Genomic DNA, 19632 nt, shown 5'->3' with positions numbered 1-19632 from the left:
ATTGTTTTATGGTAATCCATAGTCCTACATGTGTGACTTATGAATCTGTGTTGAGATTTCACCCTTGGCATCCAGATTTTTGGGAAAAAAATCAAAATTGTATAATAATATTTTACAATTTAACACTGAAATTGCACAAACCGAATGCTATGAAATTTTGCAAGTATTTTAAGATTATTGGAAGCATGATAATTCGTTCCGTCATCTTACAATTGTACCGAATAAATGAATAAATGTTGTTCAAATTCATGAGTGTTTTTGGAAAAAACTGAGTGGTTCAGTTGACAGTGACAGCTTTTGTCATAAAATATTTATTACCCTTGCGTTGTATTTATAAATGAACATCTGCACAAAAGCAAGATGAAGAAAAGTCGAAGGAGGCGGCATAACAATTAGGGCCAAACCAGGTGGAAAAACCGCCCTTTGGAAGAATTATTTTATTAATCTTTTGTGTACAAGTGTCAATTCAAACTATGTTTCTTATAAAAACAATGAACATTGCTATACTATTGACGATATTGTGATCATTTCTGCATTTTTCTAAAAAAAGCGGATTTTTCTATCTGGTCTGGCCCTATTTCCAATGCTACTTCGCTTGACTCATCTTATATAAACCGTAAATTTAGCGTACATTATAACTTACGAAAGCGAATCCGTTTAGCTATAATTTCATTCAAATTGCTCCAATCTGGCCAGCGTCATTGATATGCAGCACGATGAGAGCATATTTACAAAAAATAACTTTAATAATTATGCGTGGAAATGTGAAAGGTGATGTAACACATTAACACCGCTCAAAAAGAAGATAATAAGAGTTCGACGTGCTTTTAAAATTGCAGTTGACAATTCTGTTATGTGTGTCATGTTGTAAACGCGTCTTAATGCTGACATGAATGTCATTGACGTACATTTGGAATGATGATACAACACTCAGATAACAAAATTACTAACTACATGTTTAAAAGCACAGCGAACTCCAATTCTCATTTATGCGGTGACGTACTTTTCAGCTGAAATCGGGCAATTCTATTAAAAGCAGCTGTCACTTCAGTTTTACTATTCTCGACCGAGCTCCTGGCCGAGGGATGCAGCTTTGCGAGAAGTGGGCGAGTTTCGTGCCTTGCCATCGTCGAAATCTCCAATGAATGTCGCCGGTCGCATTGCCTCCGGCCAAACCGCTCGCCTACCTGGCCTCTCTTCCTTTTTGGTATTTTGTATTTTTGTGGCGTTTTGTTTTATTTCCACGATGTCACTTTCACGATTAACCTTTGGATGCTCCGCTGTTTGTGCGGGTTGGGGCTTGGCGGGACGAAGAATTTAAGGCCTTGCCACCACCTCGAGGCCTACCGGCTCGTAAAGGCGGATTCGTTAAGCCGAAGGTATTAATTGCCGACTCAAAATTGACGAAAATTAGCGGGACCAAAGAGTGATTTACGACGTGCGCAAAAAATGACGGTTATTATTTTTAAGAATGACACTGTTTTGCGTATGAGTCACGGTAAGCTTCCCATAAACAGTAGTGTAATGGCCGGTTTATTTCTAGAAGAGGTTTTTGCGAATTGCGCTGACGTAGGTAATCGTGTCTACGTGTAAAAAGTGAATATAAATCAGTCTTATAGTAAGTGTAACGTCGTAACAGATGTAGCTAGTATCGCTCGTTGCCTGGGGATTATTTACGTTTTACATCTGTCAAACCAGATTTTGCGTTGTTGTATAAACCACATGCTTTATTTTATTTATCGTTATATAAAAAATAATTGTGCCCTTAAGAATAGTATGAATGGATCCGCCTCCGAGAAGTGTCAGATAGTTATTACAATATGTCAAATGCACGTCACTATTATTTTTTCTCGGAGGCGGTACGAGCACATCCACCTCCAAATTTATGAATCTATTTTTCTTGGTTTCGTTTTACAGACGTTTGTGGCTCGTTAGAGTTCATATGTCAAGTTTGTAACATCTTAATTCTATTATAATACAAAGAAGGATTGTTGAATATGTTCTTGTAGTCATAAACAGCTTCAACTTAATCATACGAGTGATATATGTGCGGGTATAGTCGATACGCCCAAATAGTGAACACTGACTTTCTTAGAAGCCCCCAATAAATTGTTCGAAAGAATCAATTCACCCTAAATTGTCTTCATGCACGCACGATTCATAGAATCTTTGTTCCTTTTATATAAGTAATCGAAAAGGAAACCAGAACTGTAAATTATCATTATCATAATCATATTTGCAATTACTAATGCGAATATTGAAAAAATGTCTGCTATATTTATAGTAATTTCACGCCGGCTTTAATCCGGATCTCTACAAGGATCTGCGTTTATACTCGCTAATGCAAATTACTCCACATCCACCGTAAAATCCTTACCCACAATTAATCATGTGTAATTTTTATTAATTTAGCGACATTGAAAATTATGTATTTATTTTAATTACCTCATTTTCAGTATCCGGTTTTACAAGCAAGTGACTCAAAGGCGTCGGGGCGAGTATGAGGATTTATGGACCCCGGCAAGTGCGAACGATAAATCAAAAATGTAAATGTTTAAATAATAATTACCACAGAAAGCAAGTATAAGTTGTCTTGGTATTTCGTGAAAGTAATAATTAATCCGGCGCCCAACGTAGCACGTGTGGCTCTTTTATAATGATATGCTTATTGTTTGTTGAACTCGAAGCGGAAGTACTGGTAGCAGCAGATCTATAAAAAGACTCGCCGAAAAACCGATACGCGTTGAGGAATGGCATTTCCTTTTTTAGGTATTTGAAGTGTTACAACTTTCAAGTAATTGAGTTGTTTTACCTAAAACTGACAATGGTGTGGAAATCAAAGTTTGCAAAACGATCCAAATGAATGGGAGAGTAAATATCGGTTTTACTAATTAGAGCCATTAATGGTGAGGCAAAATTGTTGGTAAACTTTCTGTTTAAGTGGGTCTTCTTTCGTGTGTAGAACCTCTCTAAATTGACTATTTTTATTGTTCAAGTAGGGTCAAAATATTTTATTGTGAATAAGAAAAATTTTGCTACTTTATGGGTTTATACGTGAACCAATTTATTTTTGTGCATATTTAGTTCTTGATCGAGATTTACCAATTTTTAGGTGAAAATAAATCAATTTCAATAATTATTCATAGCCTTCAGCAAAACATATTTTACGACGGTTAATTAAATTCCCTGCAATGTAACTATCATGAAATGCATAATAACAACGATCAACTGTTACGTTTTCAAATTTGAAAGTTTTTTTATTTAGCACTAAATCGGCACTTTTCGGGTCGATCGTATCAAGTTTATATCAATGTCTCTTATTTTCTTCCCGCTTTTAATACACTTTTTCTTCTTGTTCTGTCACTTGAATTCAACCAATCTTGATAAAAACGCCTTGTTATGTTCGTTTCAATCTGTCATCTCATGTCTTCTTATTACATTCGCCTCGCATTCGTTAAAATTAAATAATTTTTTGGACAACTACTTACGCTTTCTTTTATTTTTTAGGAATTGGAGCAGATGTAGTTTTTTACTTTTTTCGACCTTCTTTTTCAGTTACAACTGAGGCTTTTTTGTATAGTCTCTCTTTTAAATCTTAAGTTAATGTTGTTTTGTTCGTTTGTTCCACTATTCTTGTACTTATTTGTAAATATATTCATCATTAGTGGTTCCTCTAAGTTAATTGACGATAAAACGCTTGTAGACTTTAAAAGTAATATTTTTCGCCAATGGAATATTGTAGAACTTCTTCTGATTCTTTCTCCAAATGTTGTCTCATTGATCACATTTTGTTTTCAAGTTCAAATATTTTTCGCCGTCTAAAAACAATGAAAAAGTCACTCAAAAACTGATTTATTCAATTTATTTTGATGAAATTTTAATCTTCAACTTCTTCTTGATAATTCTGTCGCAGTTTATTGCAGCAACGTTCTGTCTTGAAGTTTTTCCATAATGTTATCTTGTGAACCTCAGTTCAATAATTCAATTGAAAATATTGTGGTTCCTTTAATTCCAAAAATTTTTTTCTGGAATCGTCTTCATCTTCAGTCACGTAATAAAGTGAAAATTTATCTACATTTCAATCAAATTCTTGGCCAATCTTCTTGAGATGTTAACTAACTTCGTTTTTGAGTCAACTTTTTTATTCTTTAAACAAAACTCTTAAAGAACCCACTTTTTCTTGATCTACATTTTCTAGATTAATTTTAGGTTTCACAAGGCTTTGGAGTGGATTCTTGAGACTCCAAATAAAATAAAAAATATATAGGGTGAGTCACTAAGCATGCTCTCCTCGATTAATTGTTAAAAATAGAAAAAGTCAGTGACCAAAGTTTTACGGTTCTTTGAGGACCATGCACTAAAATTATTTTTAACGTAACACACAACTTAGTTGTATTAAATAAAATCCCCTATATATTTATACAAATTCTGATTGACTTCTTCGGTTTTATAACCACAGTTGATTTCTGAAATTCTGATGAGACGTTGCCACGTTATCCTAATTTATTTGAAATTTTTGAGCAACGTCAGGGTTCACAAAAAATTTCAACACAGTTATTTTTAAAATCTGTTTTAATAAATAAAAATATGCGATTTGCTGTGGTATAAATCAACTGAGTCTTAATATACAGAGCGTTTATAAAAATAAATTATTACAATTTGTTTCTTTCTTTTTACTTTCAGAGCGTAAACGAAGTTTTAATATACAGAGCGTCTATAAAAATAAATTATTACAGTTTCTTTCTTTCTTTTTGCTTCCAGAGCGTAAACGAAGGCAATATTGTAATCGTCATGACGTCATCTCCAACTTTTAAATGGGATTTATAAACTTGCTGTTGACGTTGAAGTTTTAGAGCTGAAAATTGTCATTTATAAACTCGGTTGCCAAGTTGCCGTTGATAGTAACTTTGATGTTCAACTTTTGCCGTATTTATAGGGGTTGTAGAAGAAAAGTGGAGGATTTAAGTTGATTACTACAAAAATGTAGCATTTTGGACATGTTTTAAGTTTCTTGTTGCCGAAATAAGTCTACACATATTAATAAAAAAAAGGCAAAATGTACCTCGCCCACCCGCCCCATATCAGTTGTGATATATATTTTTTTTATTTGTCGTGAGCCAAAAAGGAGGAGCTTAACTGCAAAATCCTTATTTCTCTACGAGAAATTAAAAACATGTTTTTGAGTATCATGTTGTTGAAAGAATACTATGTTTATTAAGACCCGCCCCGATCTCAATTCTCAATTGTGCTGAATTTTTCATTCGTTGTCAGATCGAGGGGCGGGGCTTAATTGCAAGATCCATATTTGTCTAGAAGAACTTACCATTTTAAACATGTTTTAAGTTTCTTGTTTTGAAAAGACGACTATGTATATTAAGAAAAAAGGCAAAATATAAGCCCCGCCCACCCGCCCTATCTCAATTGTGATGATTTTTTTTTTAATCATCGAGAGCCAAAGGAGTGGAATTAATTGCAAAATCCTTATTATTTCTATAGAAGAAATTAATAAGTTACTTACTACATATGTATATTAAGAAAAAATCAAAGCCAAAGATTAAGCCCCACCCATACTTACCGTTATCTAAATAGTAATAAAGTTTTCATTCGTTGGCAGACCTAGGGGCGCAGCCTAATTGAAAAATCCATATTTACCATTTTAAACGTGTTTTACATTTCTAAGAATAAAAAAATCATCACCATTGCGATGGTGTGGGTGGGTGGGGTTTATATTTTGCCCTTTCTTCGTAATATACATAGTATTCTTTGACCAACACGATACTCAAAAACATGTTTTTAATTTCCCGTAACGAAATAAGTAATTTGTAGCTAAACTCCGCCCGCTTGGTTAACGACGAATAAAAAAAATCATCACAATTGAGGTAGGGCGGGTGGGCGGGCTTACATTTTGACTTTTTGTTTTAATATGTGTAGACTTCTTTTCACAACATGAAACTTAAAACATGTTTAAAATGGAAAATTGGTATAAGGAAATATCGATTTTGCAATTAGGCTCCGTCCCATAATTGCAAAATCGATATTTCCCTTCAAAAATGTACCTTTTTAACCATGTTCTAAGTTTCTTGTTGTGAAAAGATGGCAATGTATTTTAAGAAAAAAAAAGGCAAAATATAAGCCCCACCCATCCGCCCTATCTCAATTTTGATGATTTTTTTTATTCATCGTAAAAGGTAATATTCTGTCGAAATAAGTTTCGACCAGTTTTTTGTATACCTAAAGTTGATAGTTATTGCCGATTTTCTACTTTTTTCAGAAACACACCAACATATTGAAAGAAAGAGAACAAAAAATAAAGTGAGATGCAGTCATAAAATAGATTTTCTATTTGAAAAAACTCAAATACTGATATTTGACAATTGTTTCAATGTATGCTATGCCTTAAAACAATACAAGAAACTCTGGATAATCTAAAATAATTTTGGTTATTCAAAAAACCGTACAACTTTGGTGTGTATTTTCTTTATCTACAATACTAATTAATGATATATCGATAACCACGCACTCTGTATACATATATTATAGAAAATTTGAACAGACATAAATACAAAAATACACATGACACTTTCTTAACGGACCATAATAAATAAACAAAAAAATCACCATAAATACGAAATAAATATGACATATAAAGTCATAGAAACCATATTTTTAAAGTTATGTAACTGGATTTTACAAAAATAAATGGTCATCCGTCGAAAAGAAGACGTCAAAATCTTTCACGTTTACTTCTTGCTTAGCACTCCTCTCTAAAGAAAATATTCCTGTGGACATTTTTCTTTCACACATGTGATAAATGAAGCACATTAGCACTTTCTCATAAAAATATTAATTTTCTATTTTTAGCAGCTTCCAAACAAAATCTCAGCTTTTATTCCGTGATGTAGTGGTCCATAAGAGCCCAAACAGCGGCATATTAATAATAATAATAATAATTAATGAACGACCATTGACTATGGAATAAAAATAATTTTTTGTATTTTAAGATGCAAAAAAAAACAGGAAACTTTAATATCGTCGGTTTGCTACTATTTCCTGGAGTCTCTCGACCCGCCTCCGTCGCGCCGTTCCGGGACAAACAACGCTCTTCACCGTGACCCAGTGCACCGTTCTCACACGCTCCGGCAAAAAGAGTGTTAAACGGTATAACAGCTACCGTCGCCGCGGCCTCACGTCTCCTTCCCTGAAACCGATCTAAACAGTCCGAGAACCGCCACAAAAATCGCCTCCGGCTCGCCAGCATGTGCAGACCCTCGCCAACAGTAGGACATTTGAAAGTCGCCTCCAGAAGGGTCGCCGGAGCCCTCCGGGTGCGTCCGGTTGGCGCCAGACCGGTCTCTCTGTCGCAGTTCCGCCTCGGGGCATTCACGTGCAAAAGATAACATCGCAACGTGGACCACAACAACAGATTAGTCATCTCCCGGTGATAAGTTTCTGAGCATTTGGAAACGCGGCTAGAACAAATGGCGCGGAGGCGACGCTCTTGAATGATATCATTATCACAGTGACCGCGTAATTAGAAAGGGTAAATTCATTTTGATGTGTATTACATAACAAGAACTGAAAAGTAACTGCGGGACGACATATTTATGTTTCCAGACGTACCCTCCGAAAATAAAAAGAAGAGAAATACAAGGAAGGAGCAAAAATGATGGTAATTTTGGAAGTAGGGTGGAAGAACTTGACTACTGCGATCGGGCAGAGACCGCTGGCTGTTATGCACAAGCTTCAGTCACACCATAAAGCATTACCATGTCGGATTGGAAAACTTCACCATTGCCAAAGACGTTAACCGAACATACGACAGCAACCAACTGATGCATGATTGGTCTTTACAGTGTTTAAATAATTTAGTACAACGTAACTATTTGTAGGTACACCATAATCAATTAATAACTTAAAAATCAGATAAACCTCACCAAATGATGAGTTTAACACAGAGTCTTAAATCGTACAGTAATCACCAGTTTCCACCACTTCGTCCAATATTTTTAACTCTCTTCCTTTGATGCTGAACGACGTAATGTATTATGAACTAACCGCTTTCAAACCCAGCAGACATCAAAATAAATCACAAAGCTGAACACTTGCATGCATTCATTAGCCTTAAGAGGGTACAACCGAAGGCAGACCGATATTTTGCCGATACTTGGACCTGCGCAAAAAATTTGCCTCCGCAGAATGGAAGTAGAACGTTGGGAGCCCGAATCCGGCCATATATGAAACCAAACAGAACCTTGGTGGCTCCAGGCTGTTGCCGTAGACGTACAAGACTATACACCACTTCTACAATACTGTCTTTGCGTAATTGCGCTTGCGGTCACGCCTTCTGTTAACATAATCACGCAGATACTAGCAGATTTATCGGTGCCAGAGTGAAATTTAACAACTGCATAAATTACGCCGATATTATCGCGGGTTCAATTAGTTTACACGTGGATTTTTTTTTGGTTATTAATTTTATTGACTCCTGCTGACAGCGAGGAATGTGACGGTGACCTTTGCTAGCCTTTCAACTTCTCGAATTTTTATTGTCTTTGAGTCGTTAGCTTCGCCTACGAATAGGGGAGCAAAAAGTCATTTAATGGGACGGTGAGGTAATATGAGCTACTGTTCTCGGTGTAATGGCCATTGTTATCGATCAATCGTAAATCGTTCAAAGTGATAGACTAATGACGCATTTAAATTTATTCATGTGGATTCCGAAATAGGTACGATTTTGGTACTTGGCTGGAGATGATGGTCGTAGGTGGCAACACCATGTGATCATCGTGTAGTAGAAAATTATGTAATTTCTTAAAAAAGCCGGTTTTGGATGGTTGTAAAACTATTACAACACTTAATTGACAGACTATTGTTTTTGCATTTTCTTGTAGTTTATTTATACTTTTGTGCTACTCTCAACGTTTTTTATTGGACCATTGTAATGGTTTCAAATCATTTTTTTGTTTACTGTCTATTTGCAGTTTATTTTTTGTTGTGTAGTTCAACGTACAGGGTTAACAAGAAATTGCTTCTAGCTCGTCAAGTTTTAGAACGAAAATAGACATTGTATTCAAATCAAACTGTTTTATTTTCTTGCTTTCCTGTTTCATAGGATATTAAAATTCAGAGGATTCAAACGCAAACGAAGCATATTTTAAGGCTCATGTTACAGTCTAATTCTTGATAATTCCTAAGAAATTCACCGACAATTTTTTGTAGCATTTATATTTTTTATTAAAAAAAAAAAAAAAATTTGTAACCGCTTTGAAAACATTCCAGGCAATGAATACACGATTTTGTTTAGGAATTAATATTAATGAAGTAAAACAAAAAATATTGTCAAAATTTATTCGAAGGTCTCCTGTTTCCCTCTGTTTGTCGTCTGACTGCCGTTTATCTGTCGCCTGTCTGTCATCTGTCTATCGTCTGTCTGTGTAGATTTTGACAGTTGTCCAAAATTAATACATTCTATCCTTAGATGCAACATGATATCTTATTCCCCTTTTCACTTTTTCACGTTTTTCTAAGTTTTCCTTTTTTTTTTATTTTACCAGCACTGGCAGTTCGATATTTCTCTCTGTGTTCTTTTCTCTTATTGGTTCTGCCTGCAGAATATTTCTGTATATGTCATTCTTGATCTTTTGTCTTCTTCTTATTCTTCCCTAGTGTCATTAATTTCCTTTTCTATTTTTCCTGTTGTCAAATGAGAAAGTTACATTTTCAAAACTTTCTACATGTTCTATTTGTTTTCCTTATAATTATTATTATGTGTTTTATTTTGATGCCATCATCGTTTCTGTTTTTTCTATATTATCCTCATATTTATGCTAATCTCTTCTGATTATATTACATGACTTTCTGTATCCACCATTAGAAACAAAACTTTTTCTTTGTCTATTTTTCTGCTTTATCCAACACTCTACCTGGGCATGATTCGAACCTATATCTTCACTTGCCGGGCGGGTGTACTGACCACTATACATCAGGTGTCGCAATTATCTTTCTTCATTTTTCACGTTATATTATGCCACCACAGCAGTATTAAGAATAGAAGAGGGCTTAGCAAACATCCCTGCTTTACTCCTATTTTTGCATCAACTTCTCTGGATTCTTCATTATTACTCCTTATTATCGTACCATTATTTTTAAACACTCATTTCATAACTTCAATAAACCTTTTATGTATGTTTCTTCTTTCTAAAGTCTTTTGTTCGTATTCTATCCAATGCTTCCTTTAGGTCTATAAAGTACATTTTTATTAATAATCACTCTGATTGCAAATATTAGACCCTGTTCAAGATCTGTTAGTTCTGTTATTCCTTCTTTTCCCATCTACACTTATATTTTTTCCGATCCGTGTAATTCATTGATCTCCTCCTGGTTCTCCATTACCTTCCCATAATTTGGCCCTCTTCTCTAATTATTATTATAAGTGTTTCCGTCTTTTAAATTTATCAAATTGTATTCTTTTTCGTCTCAGTTGTTTAAGAAATACAAAGTTTAATAAAATATTTATTTTTTTTTATTATGATTTTATTAAGATTCTTGTTTTGCTTTCTTGTTTTGCTTTCTTGTTCGCAATTTTGACTTCCTTGCTCCTTATATTTCTTGTAATCTTCTGTTTTTTACTGCTCGAGCGTAAGCAAAGGAAGTATTGTAATGGCTACTTTCATGTTTTCTCTTGTATCTTCCGTCGTCGTCTTCTTTCTGTCGTCTGTTTGTCGTCTGTATGTCGTATGTCTGTCGTTTATATGCTGACTGTATGTCGTCTCTCTGGTTTGTTGCGAAATTTTATATGTAGGTAAAGGGTGTTTCAAAATAATTTTCATCTAGTTAACTTTGAAATCGCTTCAACTCCTATTTTTCCCTTGATGAAAATCTGCAGCCATAGGCGACTAGATGAAAATCATTTTGAAACACGTTGTATGTTATGAATATCGTGTAGAATATAGATGGTAAAACGTTAACCAAAGTTTGTCTAATCATTCCCACCAACGCTTTGATGAAGTCCCTGAATCAATTTGCGTAGTAAAGGTTACCTATATTTATAAAATAATATACTCCTGTACTCGTGGTTTATGAATTCGCCTCGAATTGTATTACCTTTTTTTTGTGCAATTTCCTCCACGTGTTTCGTGTAGCCGATACCTCGCTCATGCATGAAATCTGATGTTTTCTACGCTATGGCTAGGATTATCTAAATTTTTTACTTATAGGGTTAGCAAAAAATAAATAAAATTTTCCAAAATCAAAATTTATAATTTTTCGAAAAAACTGGATTTGTTTCACTGTATTTAAAGGACAAAAAAAATTCTGTTTAAACAACTTTAGATCAATTTTTTGTATTTAAATTCCTTTTCCACGAATATGTTTTCCTTTAATTTGTGCTGTTGTATTCCACAATTTCGTCTTTCGTATGTCTTTAATTTTTAATTTCGTTTTTCTATAACTGTCTAAAGTAGCGTTTAGTACAAAATAGTATCTTTGGAATTCTTAAATGGTATAAAAAAATTACCTCCTAGTTATTTAGACCGAACTGACCTCGCCTCTGGACCACAATCAAATACGTCCACATTGATAAATGGCTGATTTTGGCAAATTACATACCCTCTAAGAAAATAAAGGCCCGGTAGGCGGGACTACTACTTGTCAAGATAAGACTGATTTTAACGAATGACCTACTCTCTTAAAAAATAAAGGGTGGATGGGCGGGGCTAATACTTGCCAAGATAAGACTGATTTTGCCAAATGGTATACCCTCTACCCTTCATTTTCTTAGAGTGTATGTCATTTGGAAAATCAGTCTCCTCTCCTCTAAGAAATTAAAGGACGGGTGGGCGGAGTTTAGTACTTGCGAAGATAAAACTGATTTTGGCACTTTTGACATTTTCGACTATTTACAAATATTCTTTGGAAATTCCTACCGTTTTTCTAAAATCGCCAATTGAAATATAGCAATTTTTACAATTCCATCAAAATCGCTCGGTATAAAATTTTTGTAGATAAAGAATTAATTTTTATTAATTTTTGTTTCACAAAATACAATTCCTTATTTTAAGAATGTACTTTGTGGTTTTTATATATTCACAGAAATGTTTAAATTTTGTTTATTTGAAACAATTGAGAATTCAAAACAGGTCAGGTCACGTTAGGTCAAGTCAGGTCAGCTGCATGAAATAAGAAATTAATTTTATAGCAAATAGTATAAAAAAAATACGATTAGCGCTTTTTTTTTACTTTTTTCACATCCTACAATCTATTAGTTTCCATTCCCATTCAACAGAAGAACATAATTAGCCCCACCCACCCACCCTACCTCCTTTTTAGTGATTACTGAAACAGAAATAAAATTTGTCATTAGAATGAGAAGAGGGGGGGTAGGAGCGTCTAGATTTTGGCACTTTTGACATTTTAATTCTGCCAATATTACAAGTATGGGTGGAGGTAGACAGACAGAAAGTTGAAAACGGGAGGCCTACTTTTTCATATCGTAGAAGCTACGAAAGGTCAAGAAAAGTTGAAATGAGCCATTCGCCAAATGGATTCAGAATATTTCTCTAGTTGGAGGGCAAAAACTGTACATAGTTTTAGAAGTCTAAACTTTTGATTGATCACGTATATTTGAAGAAAAAATACTACGTTCAGAATAATGGGAAATAGAAAACGGGTTCTCATTACTTGAGAATGAAAAAGCAAACGTTGTGAACTACAGTATTGGCGGAAACTGCAAATTTTGAAAAATTTTGCACTTTTCCCTCTTAACATTAATCAAGAAAGTTTTCTCCACCATTGTCGCAAAAACAAAGGTTTCCGGAGCGCTAATTTCGCCGTCGCGACATACATATCAAAGTCCCGCTTTAATTAAAGATTTTCTTCGGGGGCAATATTTCAGTAAGTATGTTCACCTTCCCAAATTGAACCACAATGTAATTAAGAATAAAGAGCGCGCTACGTTCCATTAAAACATTAATTTTAAATCTTATTCTCTCCGGGGATCATTAATACTAAAAGCCCATACACTATGCAGAGACGTTAAAACTTACAAGAATTTTAAATCCGTTTTAAAGGCAAACCGGCCGATGCATTAGATATATCTATCGATTGATAGGCTTATTACTTCGGAGAACTCACTTCCGCCCCCGGGCACGCCGCCGGTCGTACGACGGCCGATATTTTAGCGAATATCTCGGTCGTGACTTGGAGATAAAACGATTTGATGTATTGCTACTCTCTGGGAAATCGTCGGTTCTTCTTCGGCTAAGTGGTTTCGTATGACCGACACGAAGGTCCCGAAGCTAACCTCTGGCTCGGTGCGAACCATTAATTTGAGAAAAAGGAGGACTTTTTCGACAAATCGCGATTTTAACTTAGGGTCAAATGACTCCTTAACTACTTCGTAGATAACAGTGTTGCTTGTACTTCCCGATAATTACAGGGTGAGGTGCGCCGGCAATAAAGTCCTTTTTGCTGCAGCGTGAGTACACTTATGGTCTTTATGTACAGTTAGCTTGAAGTAATTATAACACTAATAACAATAATAATTGTTTCTCTGAATTTAACCATTCTGTTTAAATTAAATACGTAGTAAATTTGTACGTACACAAATTGCGTGCTAGTAATACGATTTTCTGCAAATTGTGGTAAATAGTTGTTCTTAGCTAATAGGAATGCTTACCTCACTAGTGCGAGAAGTGCATCTATTACAGTCGTGTTGCAGTGGTAGAAGACTCTAGGGCATCGTGATAACTGTCATTTAGTTTCAATTTGCTAAATGTACAAAAAAATACTTAACTTAAAATGCATAATAGTTTAGAAACCACGCAAACAGGAAACATTAGGAAGGCGTGTTTCCCACATTCTAGTTTTCAATTAATTTGGCAGACTTTATTTTGTATAGTATATATAAGGACTTTTTTTTTTTCTTGGACAGTCTTTGAGTTTGTATAACTGTATATTTTAATTCTTAAATTTCATGCTCAAAAAAATCACCCTGTGATACACAAACTGCTGTTTTTTTATTTCCAGTTAGCTCTAGGACAAGAAAATTAACAAGATAAATAAAAAGTTATTGATTAAAACTATTAATTCAGGTCAGTGATCATAATCATTTCAGTTATTGCAAAAAATTAATTCTTGTTGTTATTTTTATCTACTTAGTTTTAATTTTTAAACTCATTTAGATTTGTGCGCAATAGCAAACTTGGCAATTTTGGTTAAAAAATTTAATTCGAGTTTTACAATATGAAATATAACATATTTTTAGAATTTCAATATTCACAACGAATAATATCATTAGAATTGAGATAGTGGCGGGTAGGCGGAGATTAAATTTTGCCTTTTTTCTAGACATACGTAACAATCTTTTCACAACAATATACATATTTAAAACGTTTAAAATGGTAAATTTTAGTCCGGAAACATCGATTTTACAATTAAGCTCCGCCCCTCGGTCTGACAACGAATGAAAATACATCACAATTGAGACTGGGGTGGGTGGGTGGGGCTTACATATATGGTTTCCTTTCAACAACATGGTACTTAAAAACATTTGCCTGATGGTAGTTTCTTGTAAAGAAATTATATTTTGTTCTTTTTTTCTTAATATATATACAGCGTGTTATTAAAAGGTACGTACAATTGGCAATTGGTCTCGAAGTATGGGTGCTAAAAGTTAAAAAAAGTTCAGGTAAAAGTGTTCTCCTGTTAGAGATAAAAATTATTAAAATTTATGTCCAAATTCGTTGTACGCCTCTGATAAAAACATCATCTCTCGTTTCTATAGCAACATTTAATCTTGACAAAAGTTTTATTGTTACAGTTGCTAGGATTTATTAAAATAAATTAATTTTACGTATTTATCTTTCAGTAGCGTCTAAAAAGGTTGGATAAGGGTTAATTTTCCCCTTATAATTTTGATAACACAAAATAAGTTTTTCAGACTTCTTAGACCTCGCGAAGAACTGTCAATTTTGTTGTACGTACCCTTCAATAACACCCTGTATATGTACGTACTTTTCTTTTCAAAGGGTAAATTTGTAGGGAAGTGTATGGGATAAAATTTACTATTTTAAACACGTTTTCAATTTCTTGTTGTGAAGAAAGACAATATTATGTAAAGAAGAAAAAAAACATAAGCCCCGCCCACCCACCCTATTTCGATTGTAAGGATTTTACTTTGTTCGTCGTTAGTCAAGAGGGGCGGAGCTTAATTGCAAAGTCGGTATGTTTCTACAAGAATTAGCATGTGAAACATGTTCTTCAGTGATGATGTTGCTCCAGAAAACTATATGTATTAAGTAAAAAAAAAGATAAGCCCCACCCATCCGTCTGGATCTCAATCGTGATGAATTTTCCATTGGTTGTCAGACTGCGGGGCGGGGCGTAATTGCAAAATCCATAATTCGTGTTTTAAACACGTTTTAAATTTCTTGTTGCGAAAAGAAGATTACGAATATTAAGTAAAAAAGGGAAAATATAAGCAATTGTTTTTGTCAATTCACTATCTGTAAACTTCAAAAATGTAAGTTTCCATCAATTTGTCTGTTTATTCGTAATTTTGATTGTTTTTTCTTCCCGAGTGGAGGCTAAGAAAGTATTGTAATAGAGTCCATCCGGAGACAGACTGGAGTAGGAAAAAATAGGTCTCTCATTTCCGTCTGTCTGTATTCTGTCATCTGATTTTATTAAAAAGATAATGTCCGAAACCACTGGACGGATTGCTGTCAATTTTTATATGTGATTTAAAAATATCGTGTTGAAAGTAAGTGTAACACTTATACTCGTGATTTATGAATCTGCCTCGATATCACGCTCATACATCAAATACCTCGTGTTGATGAAGTGGCGAATTGTCGAACTAGTGCTCTGCCGCCCATAAAGGTTCGAATCCCGTCCTTATGCAATGTTTTTTTTTTCACACTGTAACTGGTATTATATATATTTTTTTGCTTATACGGGTTATCATAAAATAAATAAAACATCGTGAAATCAAATTTTACGATTTTTCGGAAAAATGGGATTTGTTCGATTGCATATTAAAAGACGACAAATAAATCTAAACTCACAGAATATATCTGTCTGTTTGTGCGTTCATTCCCTCGAAAAAAACTGATTACGTCATTTTAATATACATATCTCTAATTAATTGTATTTAATTTGTGAAGCATGACCTCCTTTAGCTATGGTAATTAAACTTGACTATCAAACCATAAAAATGTTCACCGAACTTCTCTCGCCTCGGAAGCATAACAGATGTTGACATGCAAGTTTTCTTATACAATTTTGAATTTTTTTTTTCAGAAAATCTAATGCATAAGATTACAATGACATATCTAGAAGGATTTTACATATTTTAAATAGAATTTACTTAACAAAATTTGGAGATGATGTTATGACATCATATATTGGAGGAAACAAGTTTTAGTTGGCGTTTTACCATATACATTTTATTTTTAAAATGCGTTTAAAATTTTGTAACACCCAGTGTCGTAGTTTCGGAGATCATCAGCCTAATAAAATCGCCAGCAGACGGTATACAGATGGAAATAGAAGGAATACTTTTCCATAATCTAGGGGCTAAATAAATAAGCTTATGCTCCTGAAGTAAAAAATAACCCTCTAATCTAAATATTAAAAAAAAACTAAAAAACATACATATTTAATCATCTTTCTGAAATGACATCAGCAACTTTCGGAAAAGATGAATAAAAAACTTGTTATTAAACTGTAGCTAATCAGCTTTAATCTCTTATCGAAATCATCAAACAGATCTGTTGCGTAGTAGAAGATTAAATTTGTTCACCACATTTCAACTGAAACTCATTTACAAAATTTTGAGATCGCGTTATCAGTTTTTTAGAACGAATTATAAATTCTGAATTGTGAGATGACGTCATCAGTTTTTTATAATCGACACAGTTGGGTTAGTACTTTATATTTTCAGGAATTCTTAGGTACTGTAAATATTTCAGTTTAATCTGTAAATTTGATTAAAATTAACTAAGCGTTAACTAAAATTTATTTTATATCGTCAGCAACTTCTTTCAAAATTTTGATATTGATTGAAATAAAAAAGAAATTCGGAGAAATGAGTAAACTTTTATTCAGCGCTTTTATTTTGCACTAAAACTGACAAAGTCATGTTTTCCGAAAAAATGGAAGTGACTGGGTACGAAAACCCATCAAACAATTGAATAACAGCGAGAGCTTAAATTTCTTTCCACAATTTTTGTCGTTTTCATGGTCATCATTACTGCAGGTAAACATGAAATATGGAGAACATAAACACCATAAACAAACACTGAAAACGTAGGTAGGGCTTTCAGTGGTGAGCTTACTAATGCAAAAAAAATGTACCTAGAAATATGAGTGCTTGGGTTTAATAAACATAGCGTTCAATGTCACTCATTTTTCAATTTTTCATTTCAATAGGCGGTCGAGATACAAAATATATAAAATTATTAACGTATTGTTAAAAATTGTTTCAATAAAGTAGGCAGTCTGGTTACATGAAATGTGCAACCCAGTAACCATAAAAAGCGAATCATTCACTAACTTGAAAGTAAAACAGCAAAGATGATAGTGCAGATTTCCTTTCACGATATTTTTATCACAAACATTTCACTTTACCTTACACCTTCATTATACCTCTACAGATTTAATAAAAATGTTCCATTGTTTGTCTCTAATTTCGTCGCGGACAGTTCTGACGCATGGCGGACCAACATTTCAGTGAAAACGTACTTTTTTAGAAATTGTGAAAACATTTTCTCTCGTCTTCGTGATGAGTGAAATACACACTATCCTACTAACTGTTTCCAATGTCTGTAAACGCAACCGTAAAGGCATTTCAACAAGAAAGATTTAGGTTGACAAGTATGAAATATGGAAAGTATTAGCCCGCAACCAACAGTTACAAAGTCTCAATTACACCATTGCCGCCTATATCTAATGTCACTACGTACGGTTACTGACTACAATCACATCCCATTAATCATACGAAACTGTCATTACACTGTAAGTAATCTGACTGAAAGTAGCCAATTAATCTAATTTATACACAATATTGTAGTTTTAATACTCTCGAAACTCGAAGCCTACACACATTGTTCATTAATCACGACCTTTTTCATTAAGAGCGACTAAAAGCCAGGACATAATGATGAATTCTCTCGACATAATTAAAGACCGAACGCATTAATTAGTGCAAAAAGTATGTCAAACAAACAATTCTATTTGGGGAATTTCTCATCCTAATGACCGTCGGTGAGCTATAGTTTGGCGAGTCGTTTTTTTTTTAATTCATAGTAACTACAAATTTCTGCCTTGATCAAAAATGCCGGCCCTGTGTCGGTCTTTATTTGAAGAGCACAATGAAACTAATGAGATTGCTAATTATGCACGTATTTTGAGTGCGAGAGAACTATTTGAAAAATTTAAACGAGAAATCGATCTATTTTAATGGAACGAATCAATATTTGCCTCCTCGGGGGATATTTCAGGGTCTTTATTATCGACTGGAGCGAAATGTGAAAAGGAGCCCCGGAGGATCGCCTTGAGGGAACAAATATTCCGAAGCATGCTTATATAATTCTGTGTTTGTGCATGTTTTGTAACGGATGTAGGTGCTGTAACATAATACTGCTTCTTTGGCAATAAAAAATGTCATTAAATTGATGTATTTAAAAATAAATACCCAAATTTCTCTTGTAAATTGTCAAAGAATTCATTAAGTACACATGCCGATGTTATCAGCCACCATTTGCCAACGTGTGTAGAAAAAATTTATGGCTACACCCATAACCATATATTAAAAATTCGTATGCCACAACAACCTAATGCTATTAATCTCCCAACTTTGGAAATTGTGCAAATATTATTTACGACCTGTGAATTATACAGCTACTTGCTTATGTTGGCGCGACAGTCGAAGATAATATAGAAGTTCTTAATGAACCCAAGTGTGGGTGAACGTGTCGGAACCCATAAACTTCTGTATTTTTATTACTAACTGTTATTTTACCATTGACATATAACAGACGTAATTGTATGGAAAAGAGTGATGGTAGTTCTTTTTGTTTTTATTTTCAGATCAGTACTAAAATTTTTCTTATTGGCAGAAGAACAAACAAAAACTTTCATCCTAAAAGTAAATAAAAAAAAAAACAGTGTAAATGTATGTAACACAAGTTAACAAAGTCGTCGTGCTTCCAGCCACATACACAAATATATGATCAAAGTGGTTGCACCATTTTGTCGCCCACCAGTGTCACTGCGACACTGAAGAAGCACAATAATATCTAAAACGAGTTATCATGGTTTGCGTGGTACAATTGTCGAAAACCATATATAGAATGGTTGTAAATTTTGATCGAGTCGGCTGCGATTTTCCGTTGAAATATAACCTTTGCCGCCGTGTCCAAATGAGGGTTTCAACCGCGTCGCAAACACATGTTATTTCTCCGTATTATTTGGACTCATTCGCTGATTTCAGTTTAGCACACCGATAATAACAGCATTACTGAACCTCCTACGCAGTGTTCTTTCTGCGGATAGTTGCGGCGCGCAATAAAAGGGTCGTGTTTTGCAAATTCGAGCATCATCCCAACCATACAATAAATTTTCAGCCGTAAT

At 34.1% G+C, this 19632-nt stretch overlaps 1 protein-coding gene across 1 annotated transcript in view; it reads left to right on the top strand.

The window, feature by feature from the left end:
* LOC135139306 (BTB/POZ domain-containing protein Tiwaz) overlaps window positions 1-19632 on the top strand; it is a 161645-nt gene that overhangs the window by 95953 nt on the left and 46060 nt on the right. The gene's annotated exons all lie outside the window — the stretch shown is intronic.

Source organism: Zophobas morio, unplaced genomic scaffold (genome assembly GCF_036711695.1).
Source record: "Zophobas morio isolate AGI-343-1 ecotype UQ-CSIRO unplaced genomic scaffold, CSIRO_AGI_Zmor_V1 ptg000031l, whole genome shotgun sequence".
NCBI lineage: Eukaryota > Metazoa > Arthropoda > Insecta > Coleoptera > Tenebrionidae > Zophobas > Zophobas morio.
The sequence above is the reverse complement of the archived record's forward strand: the minus strand, read 5'-3'. Positions and strand labels throughout refer to the sequence as shown.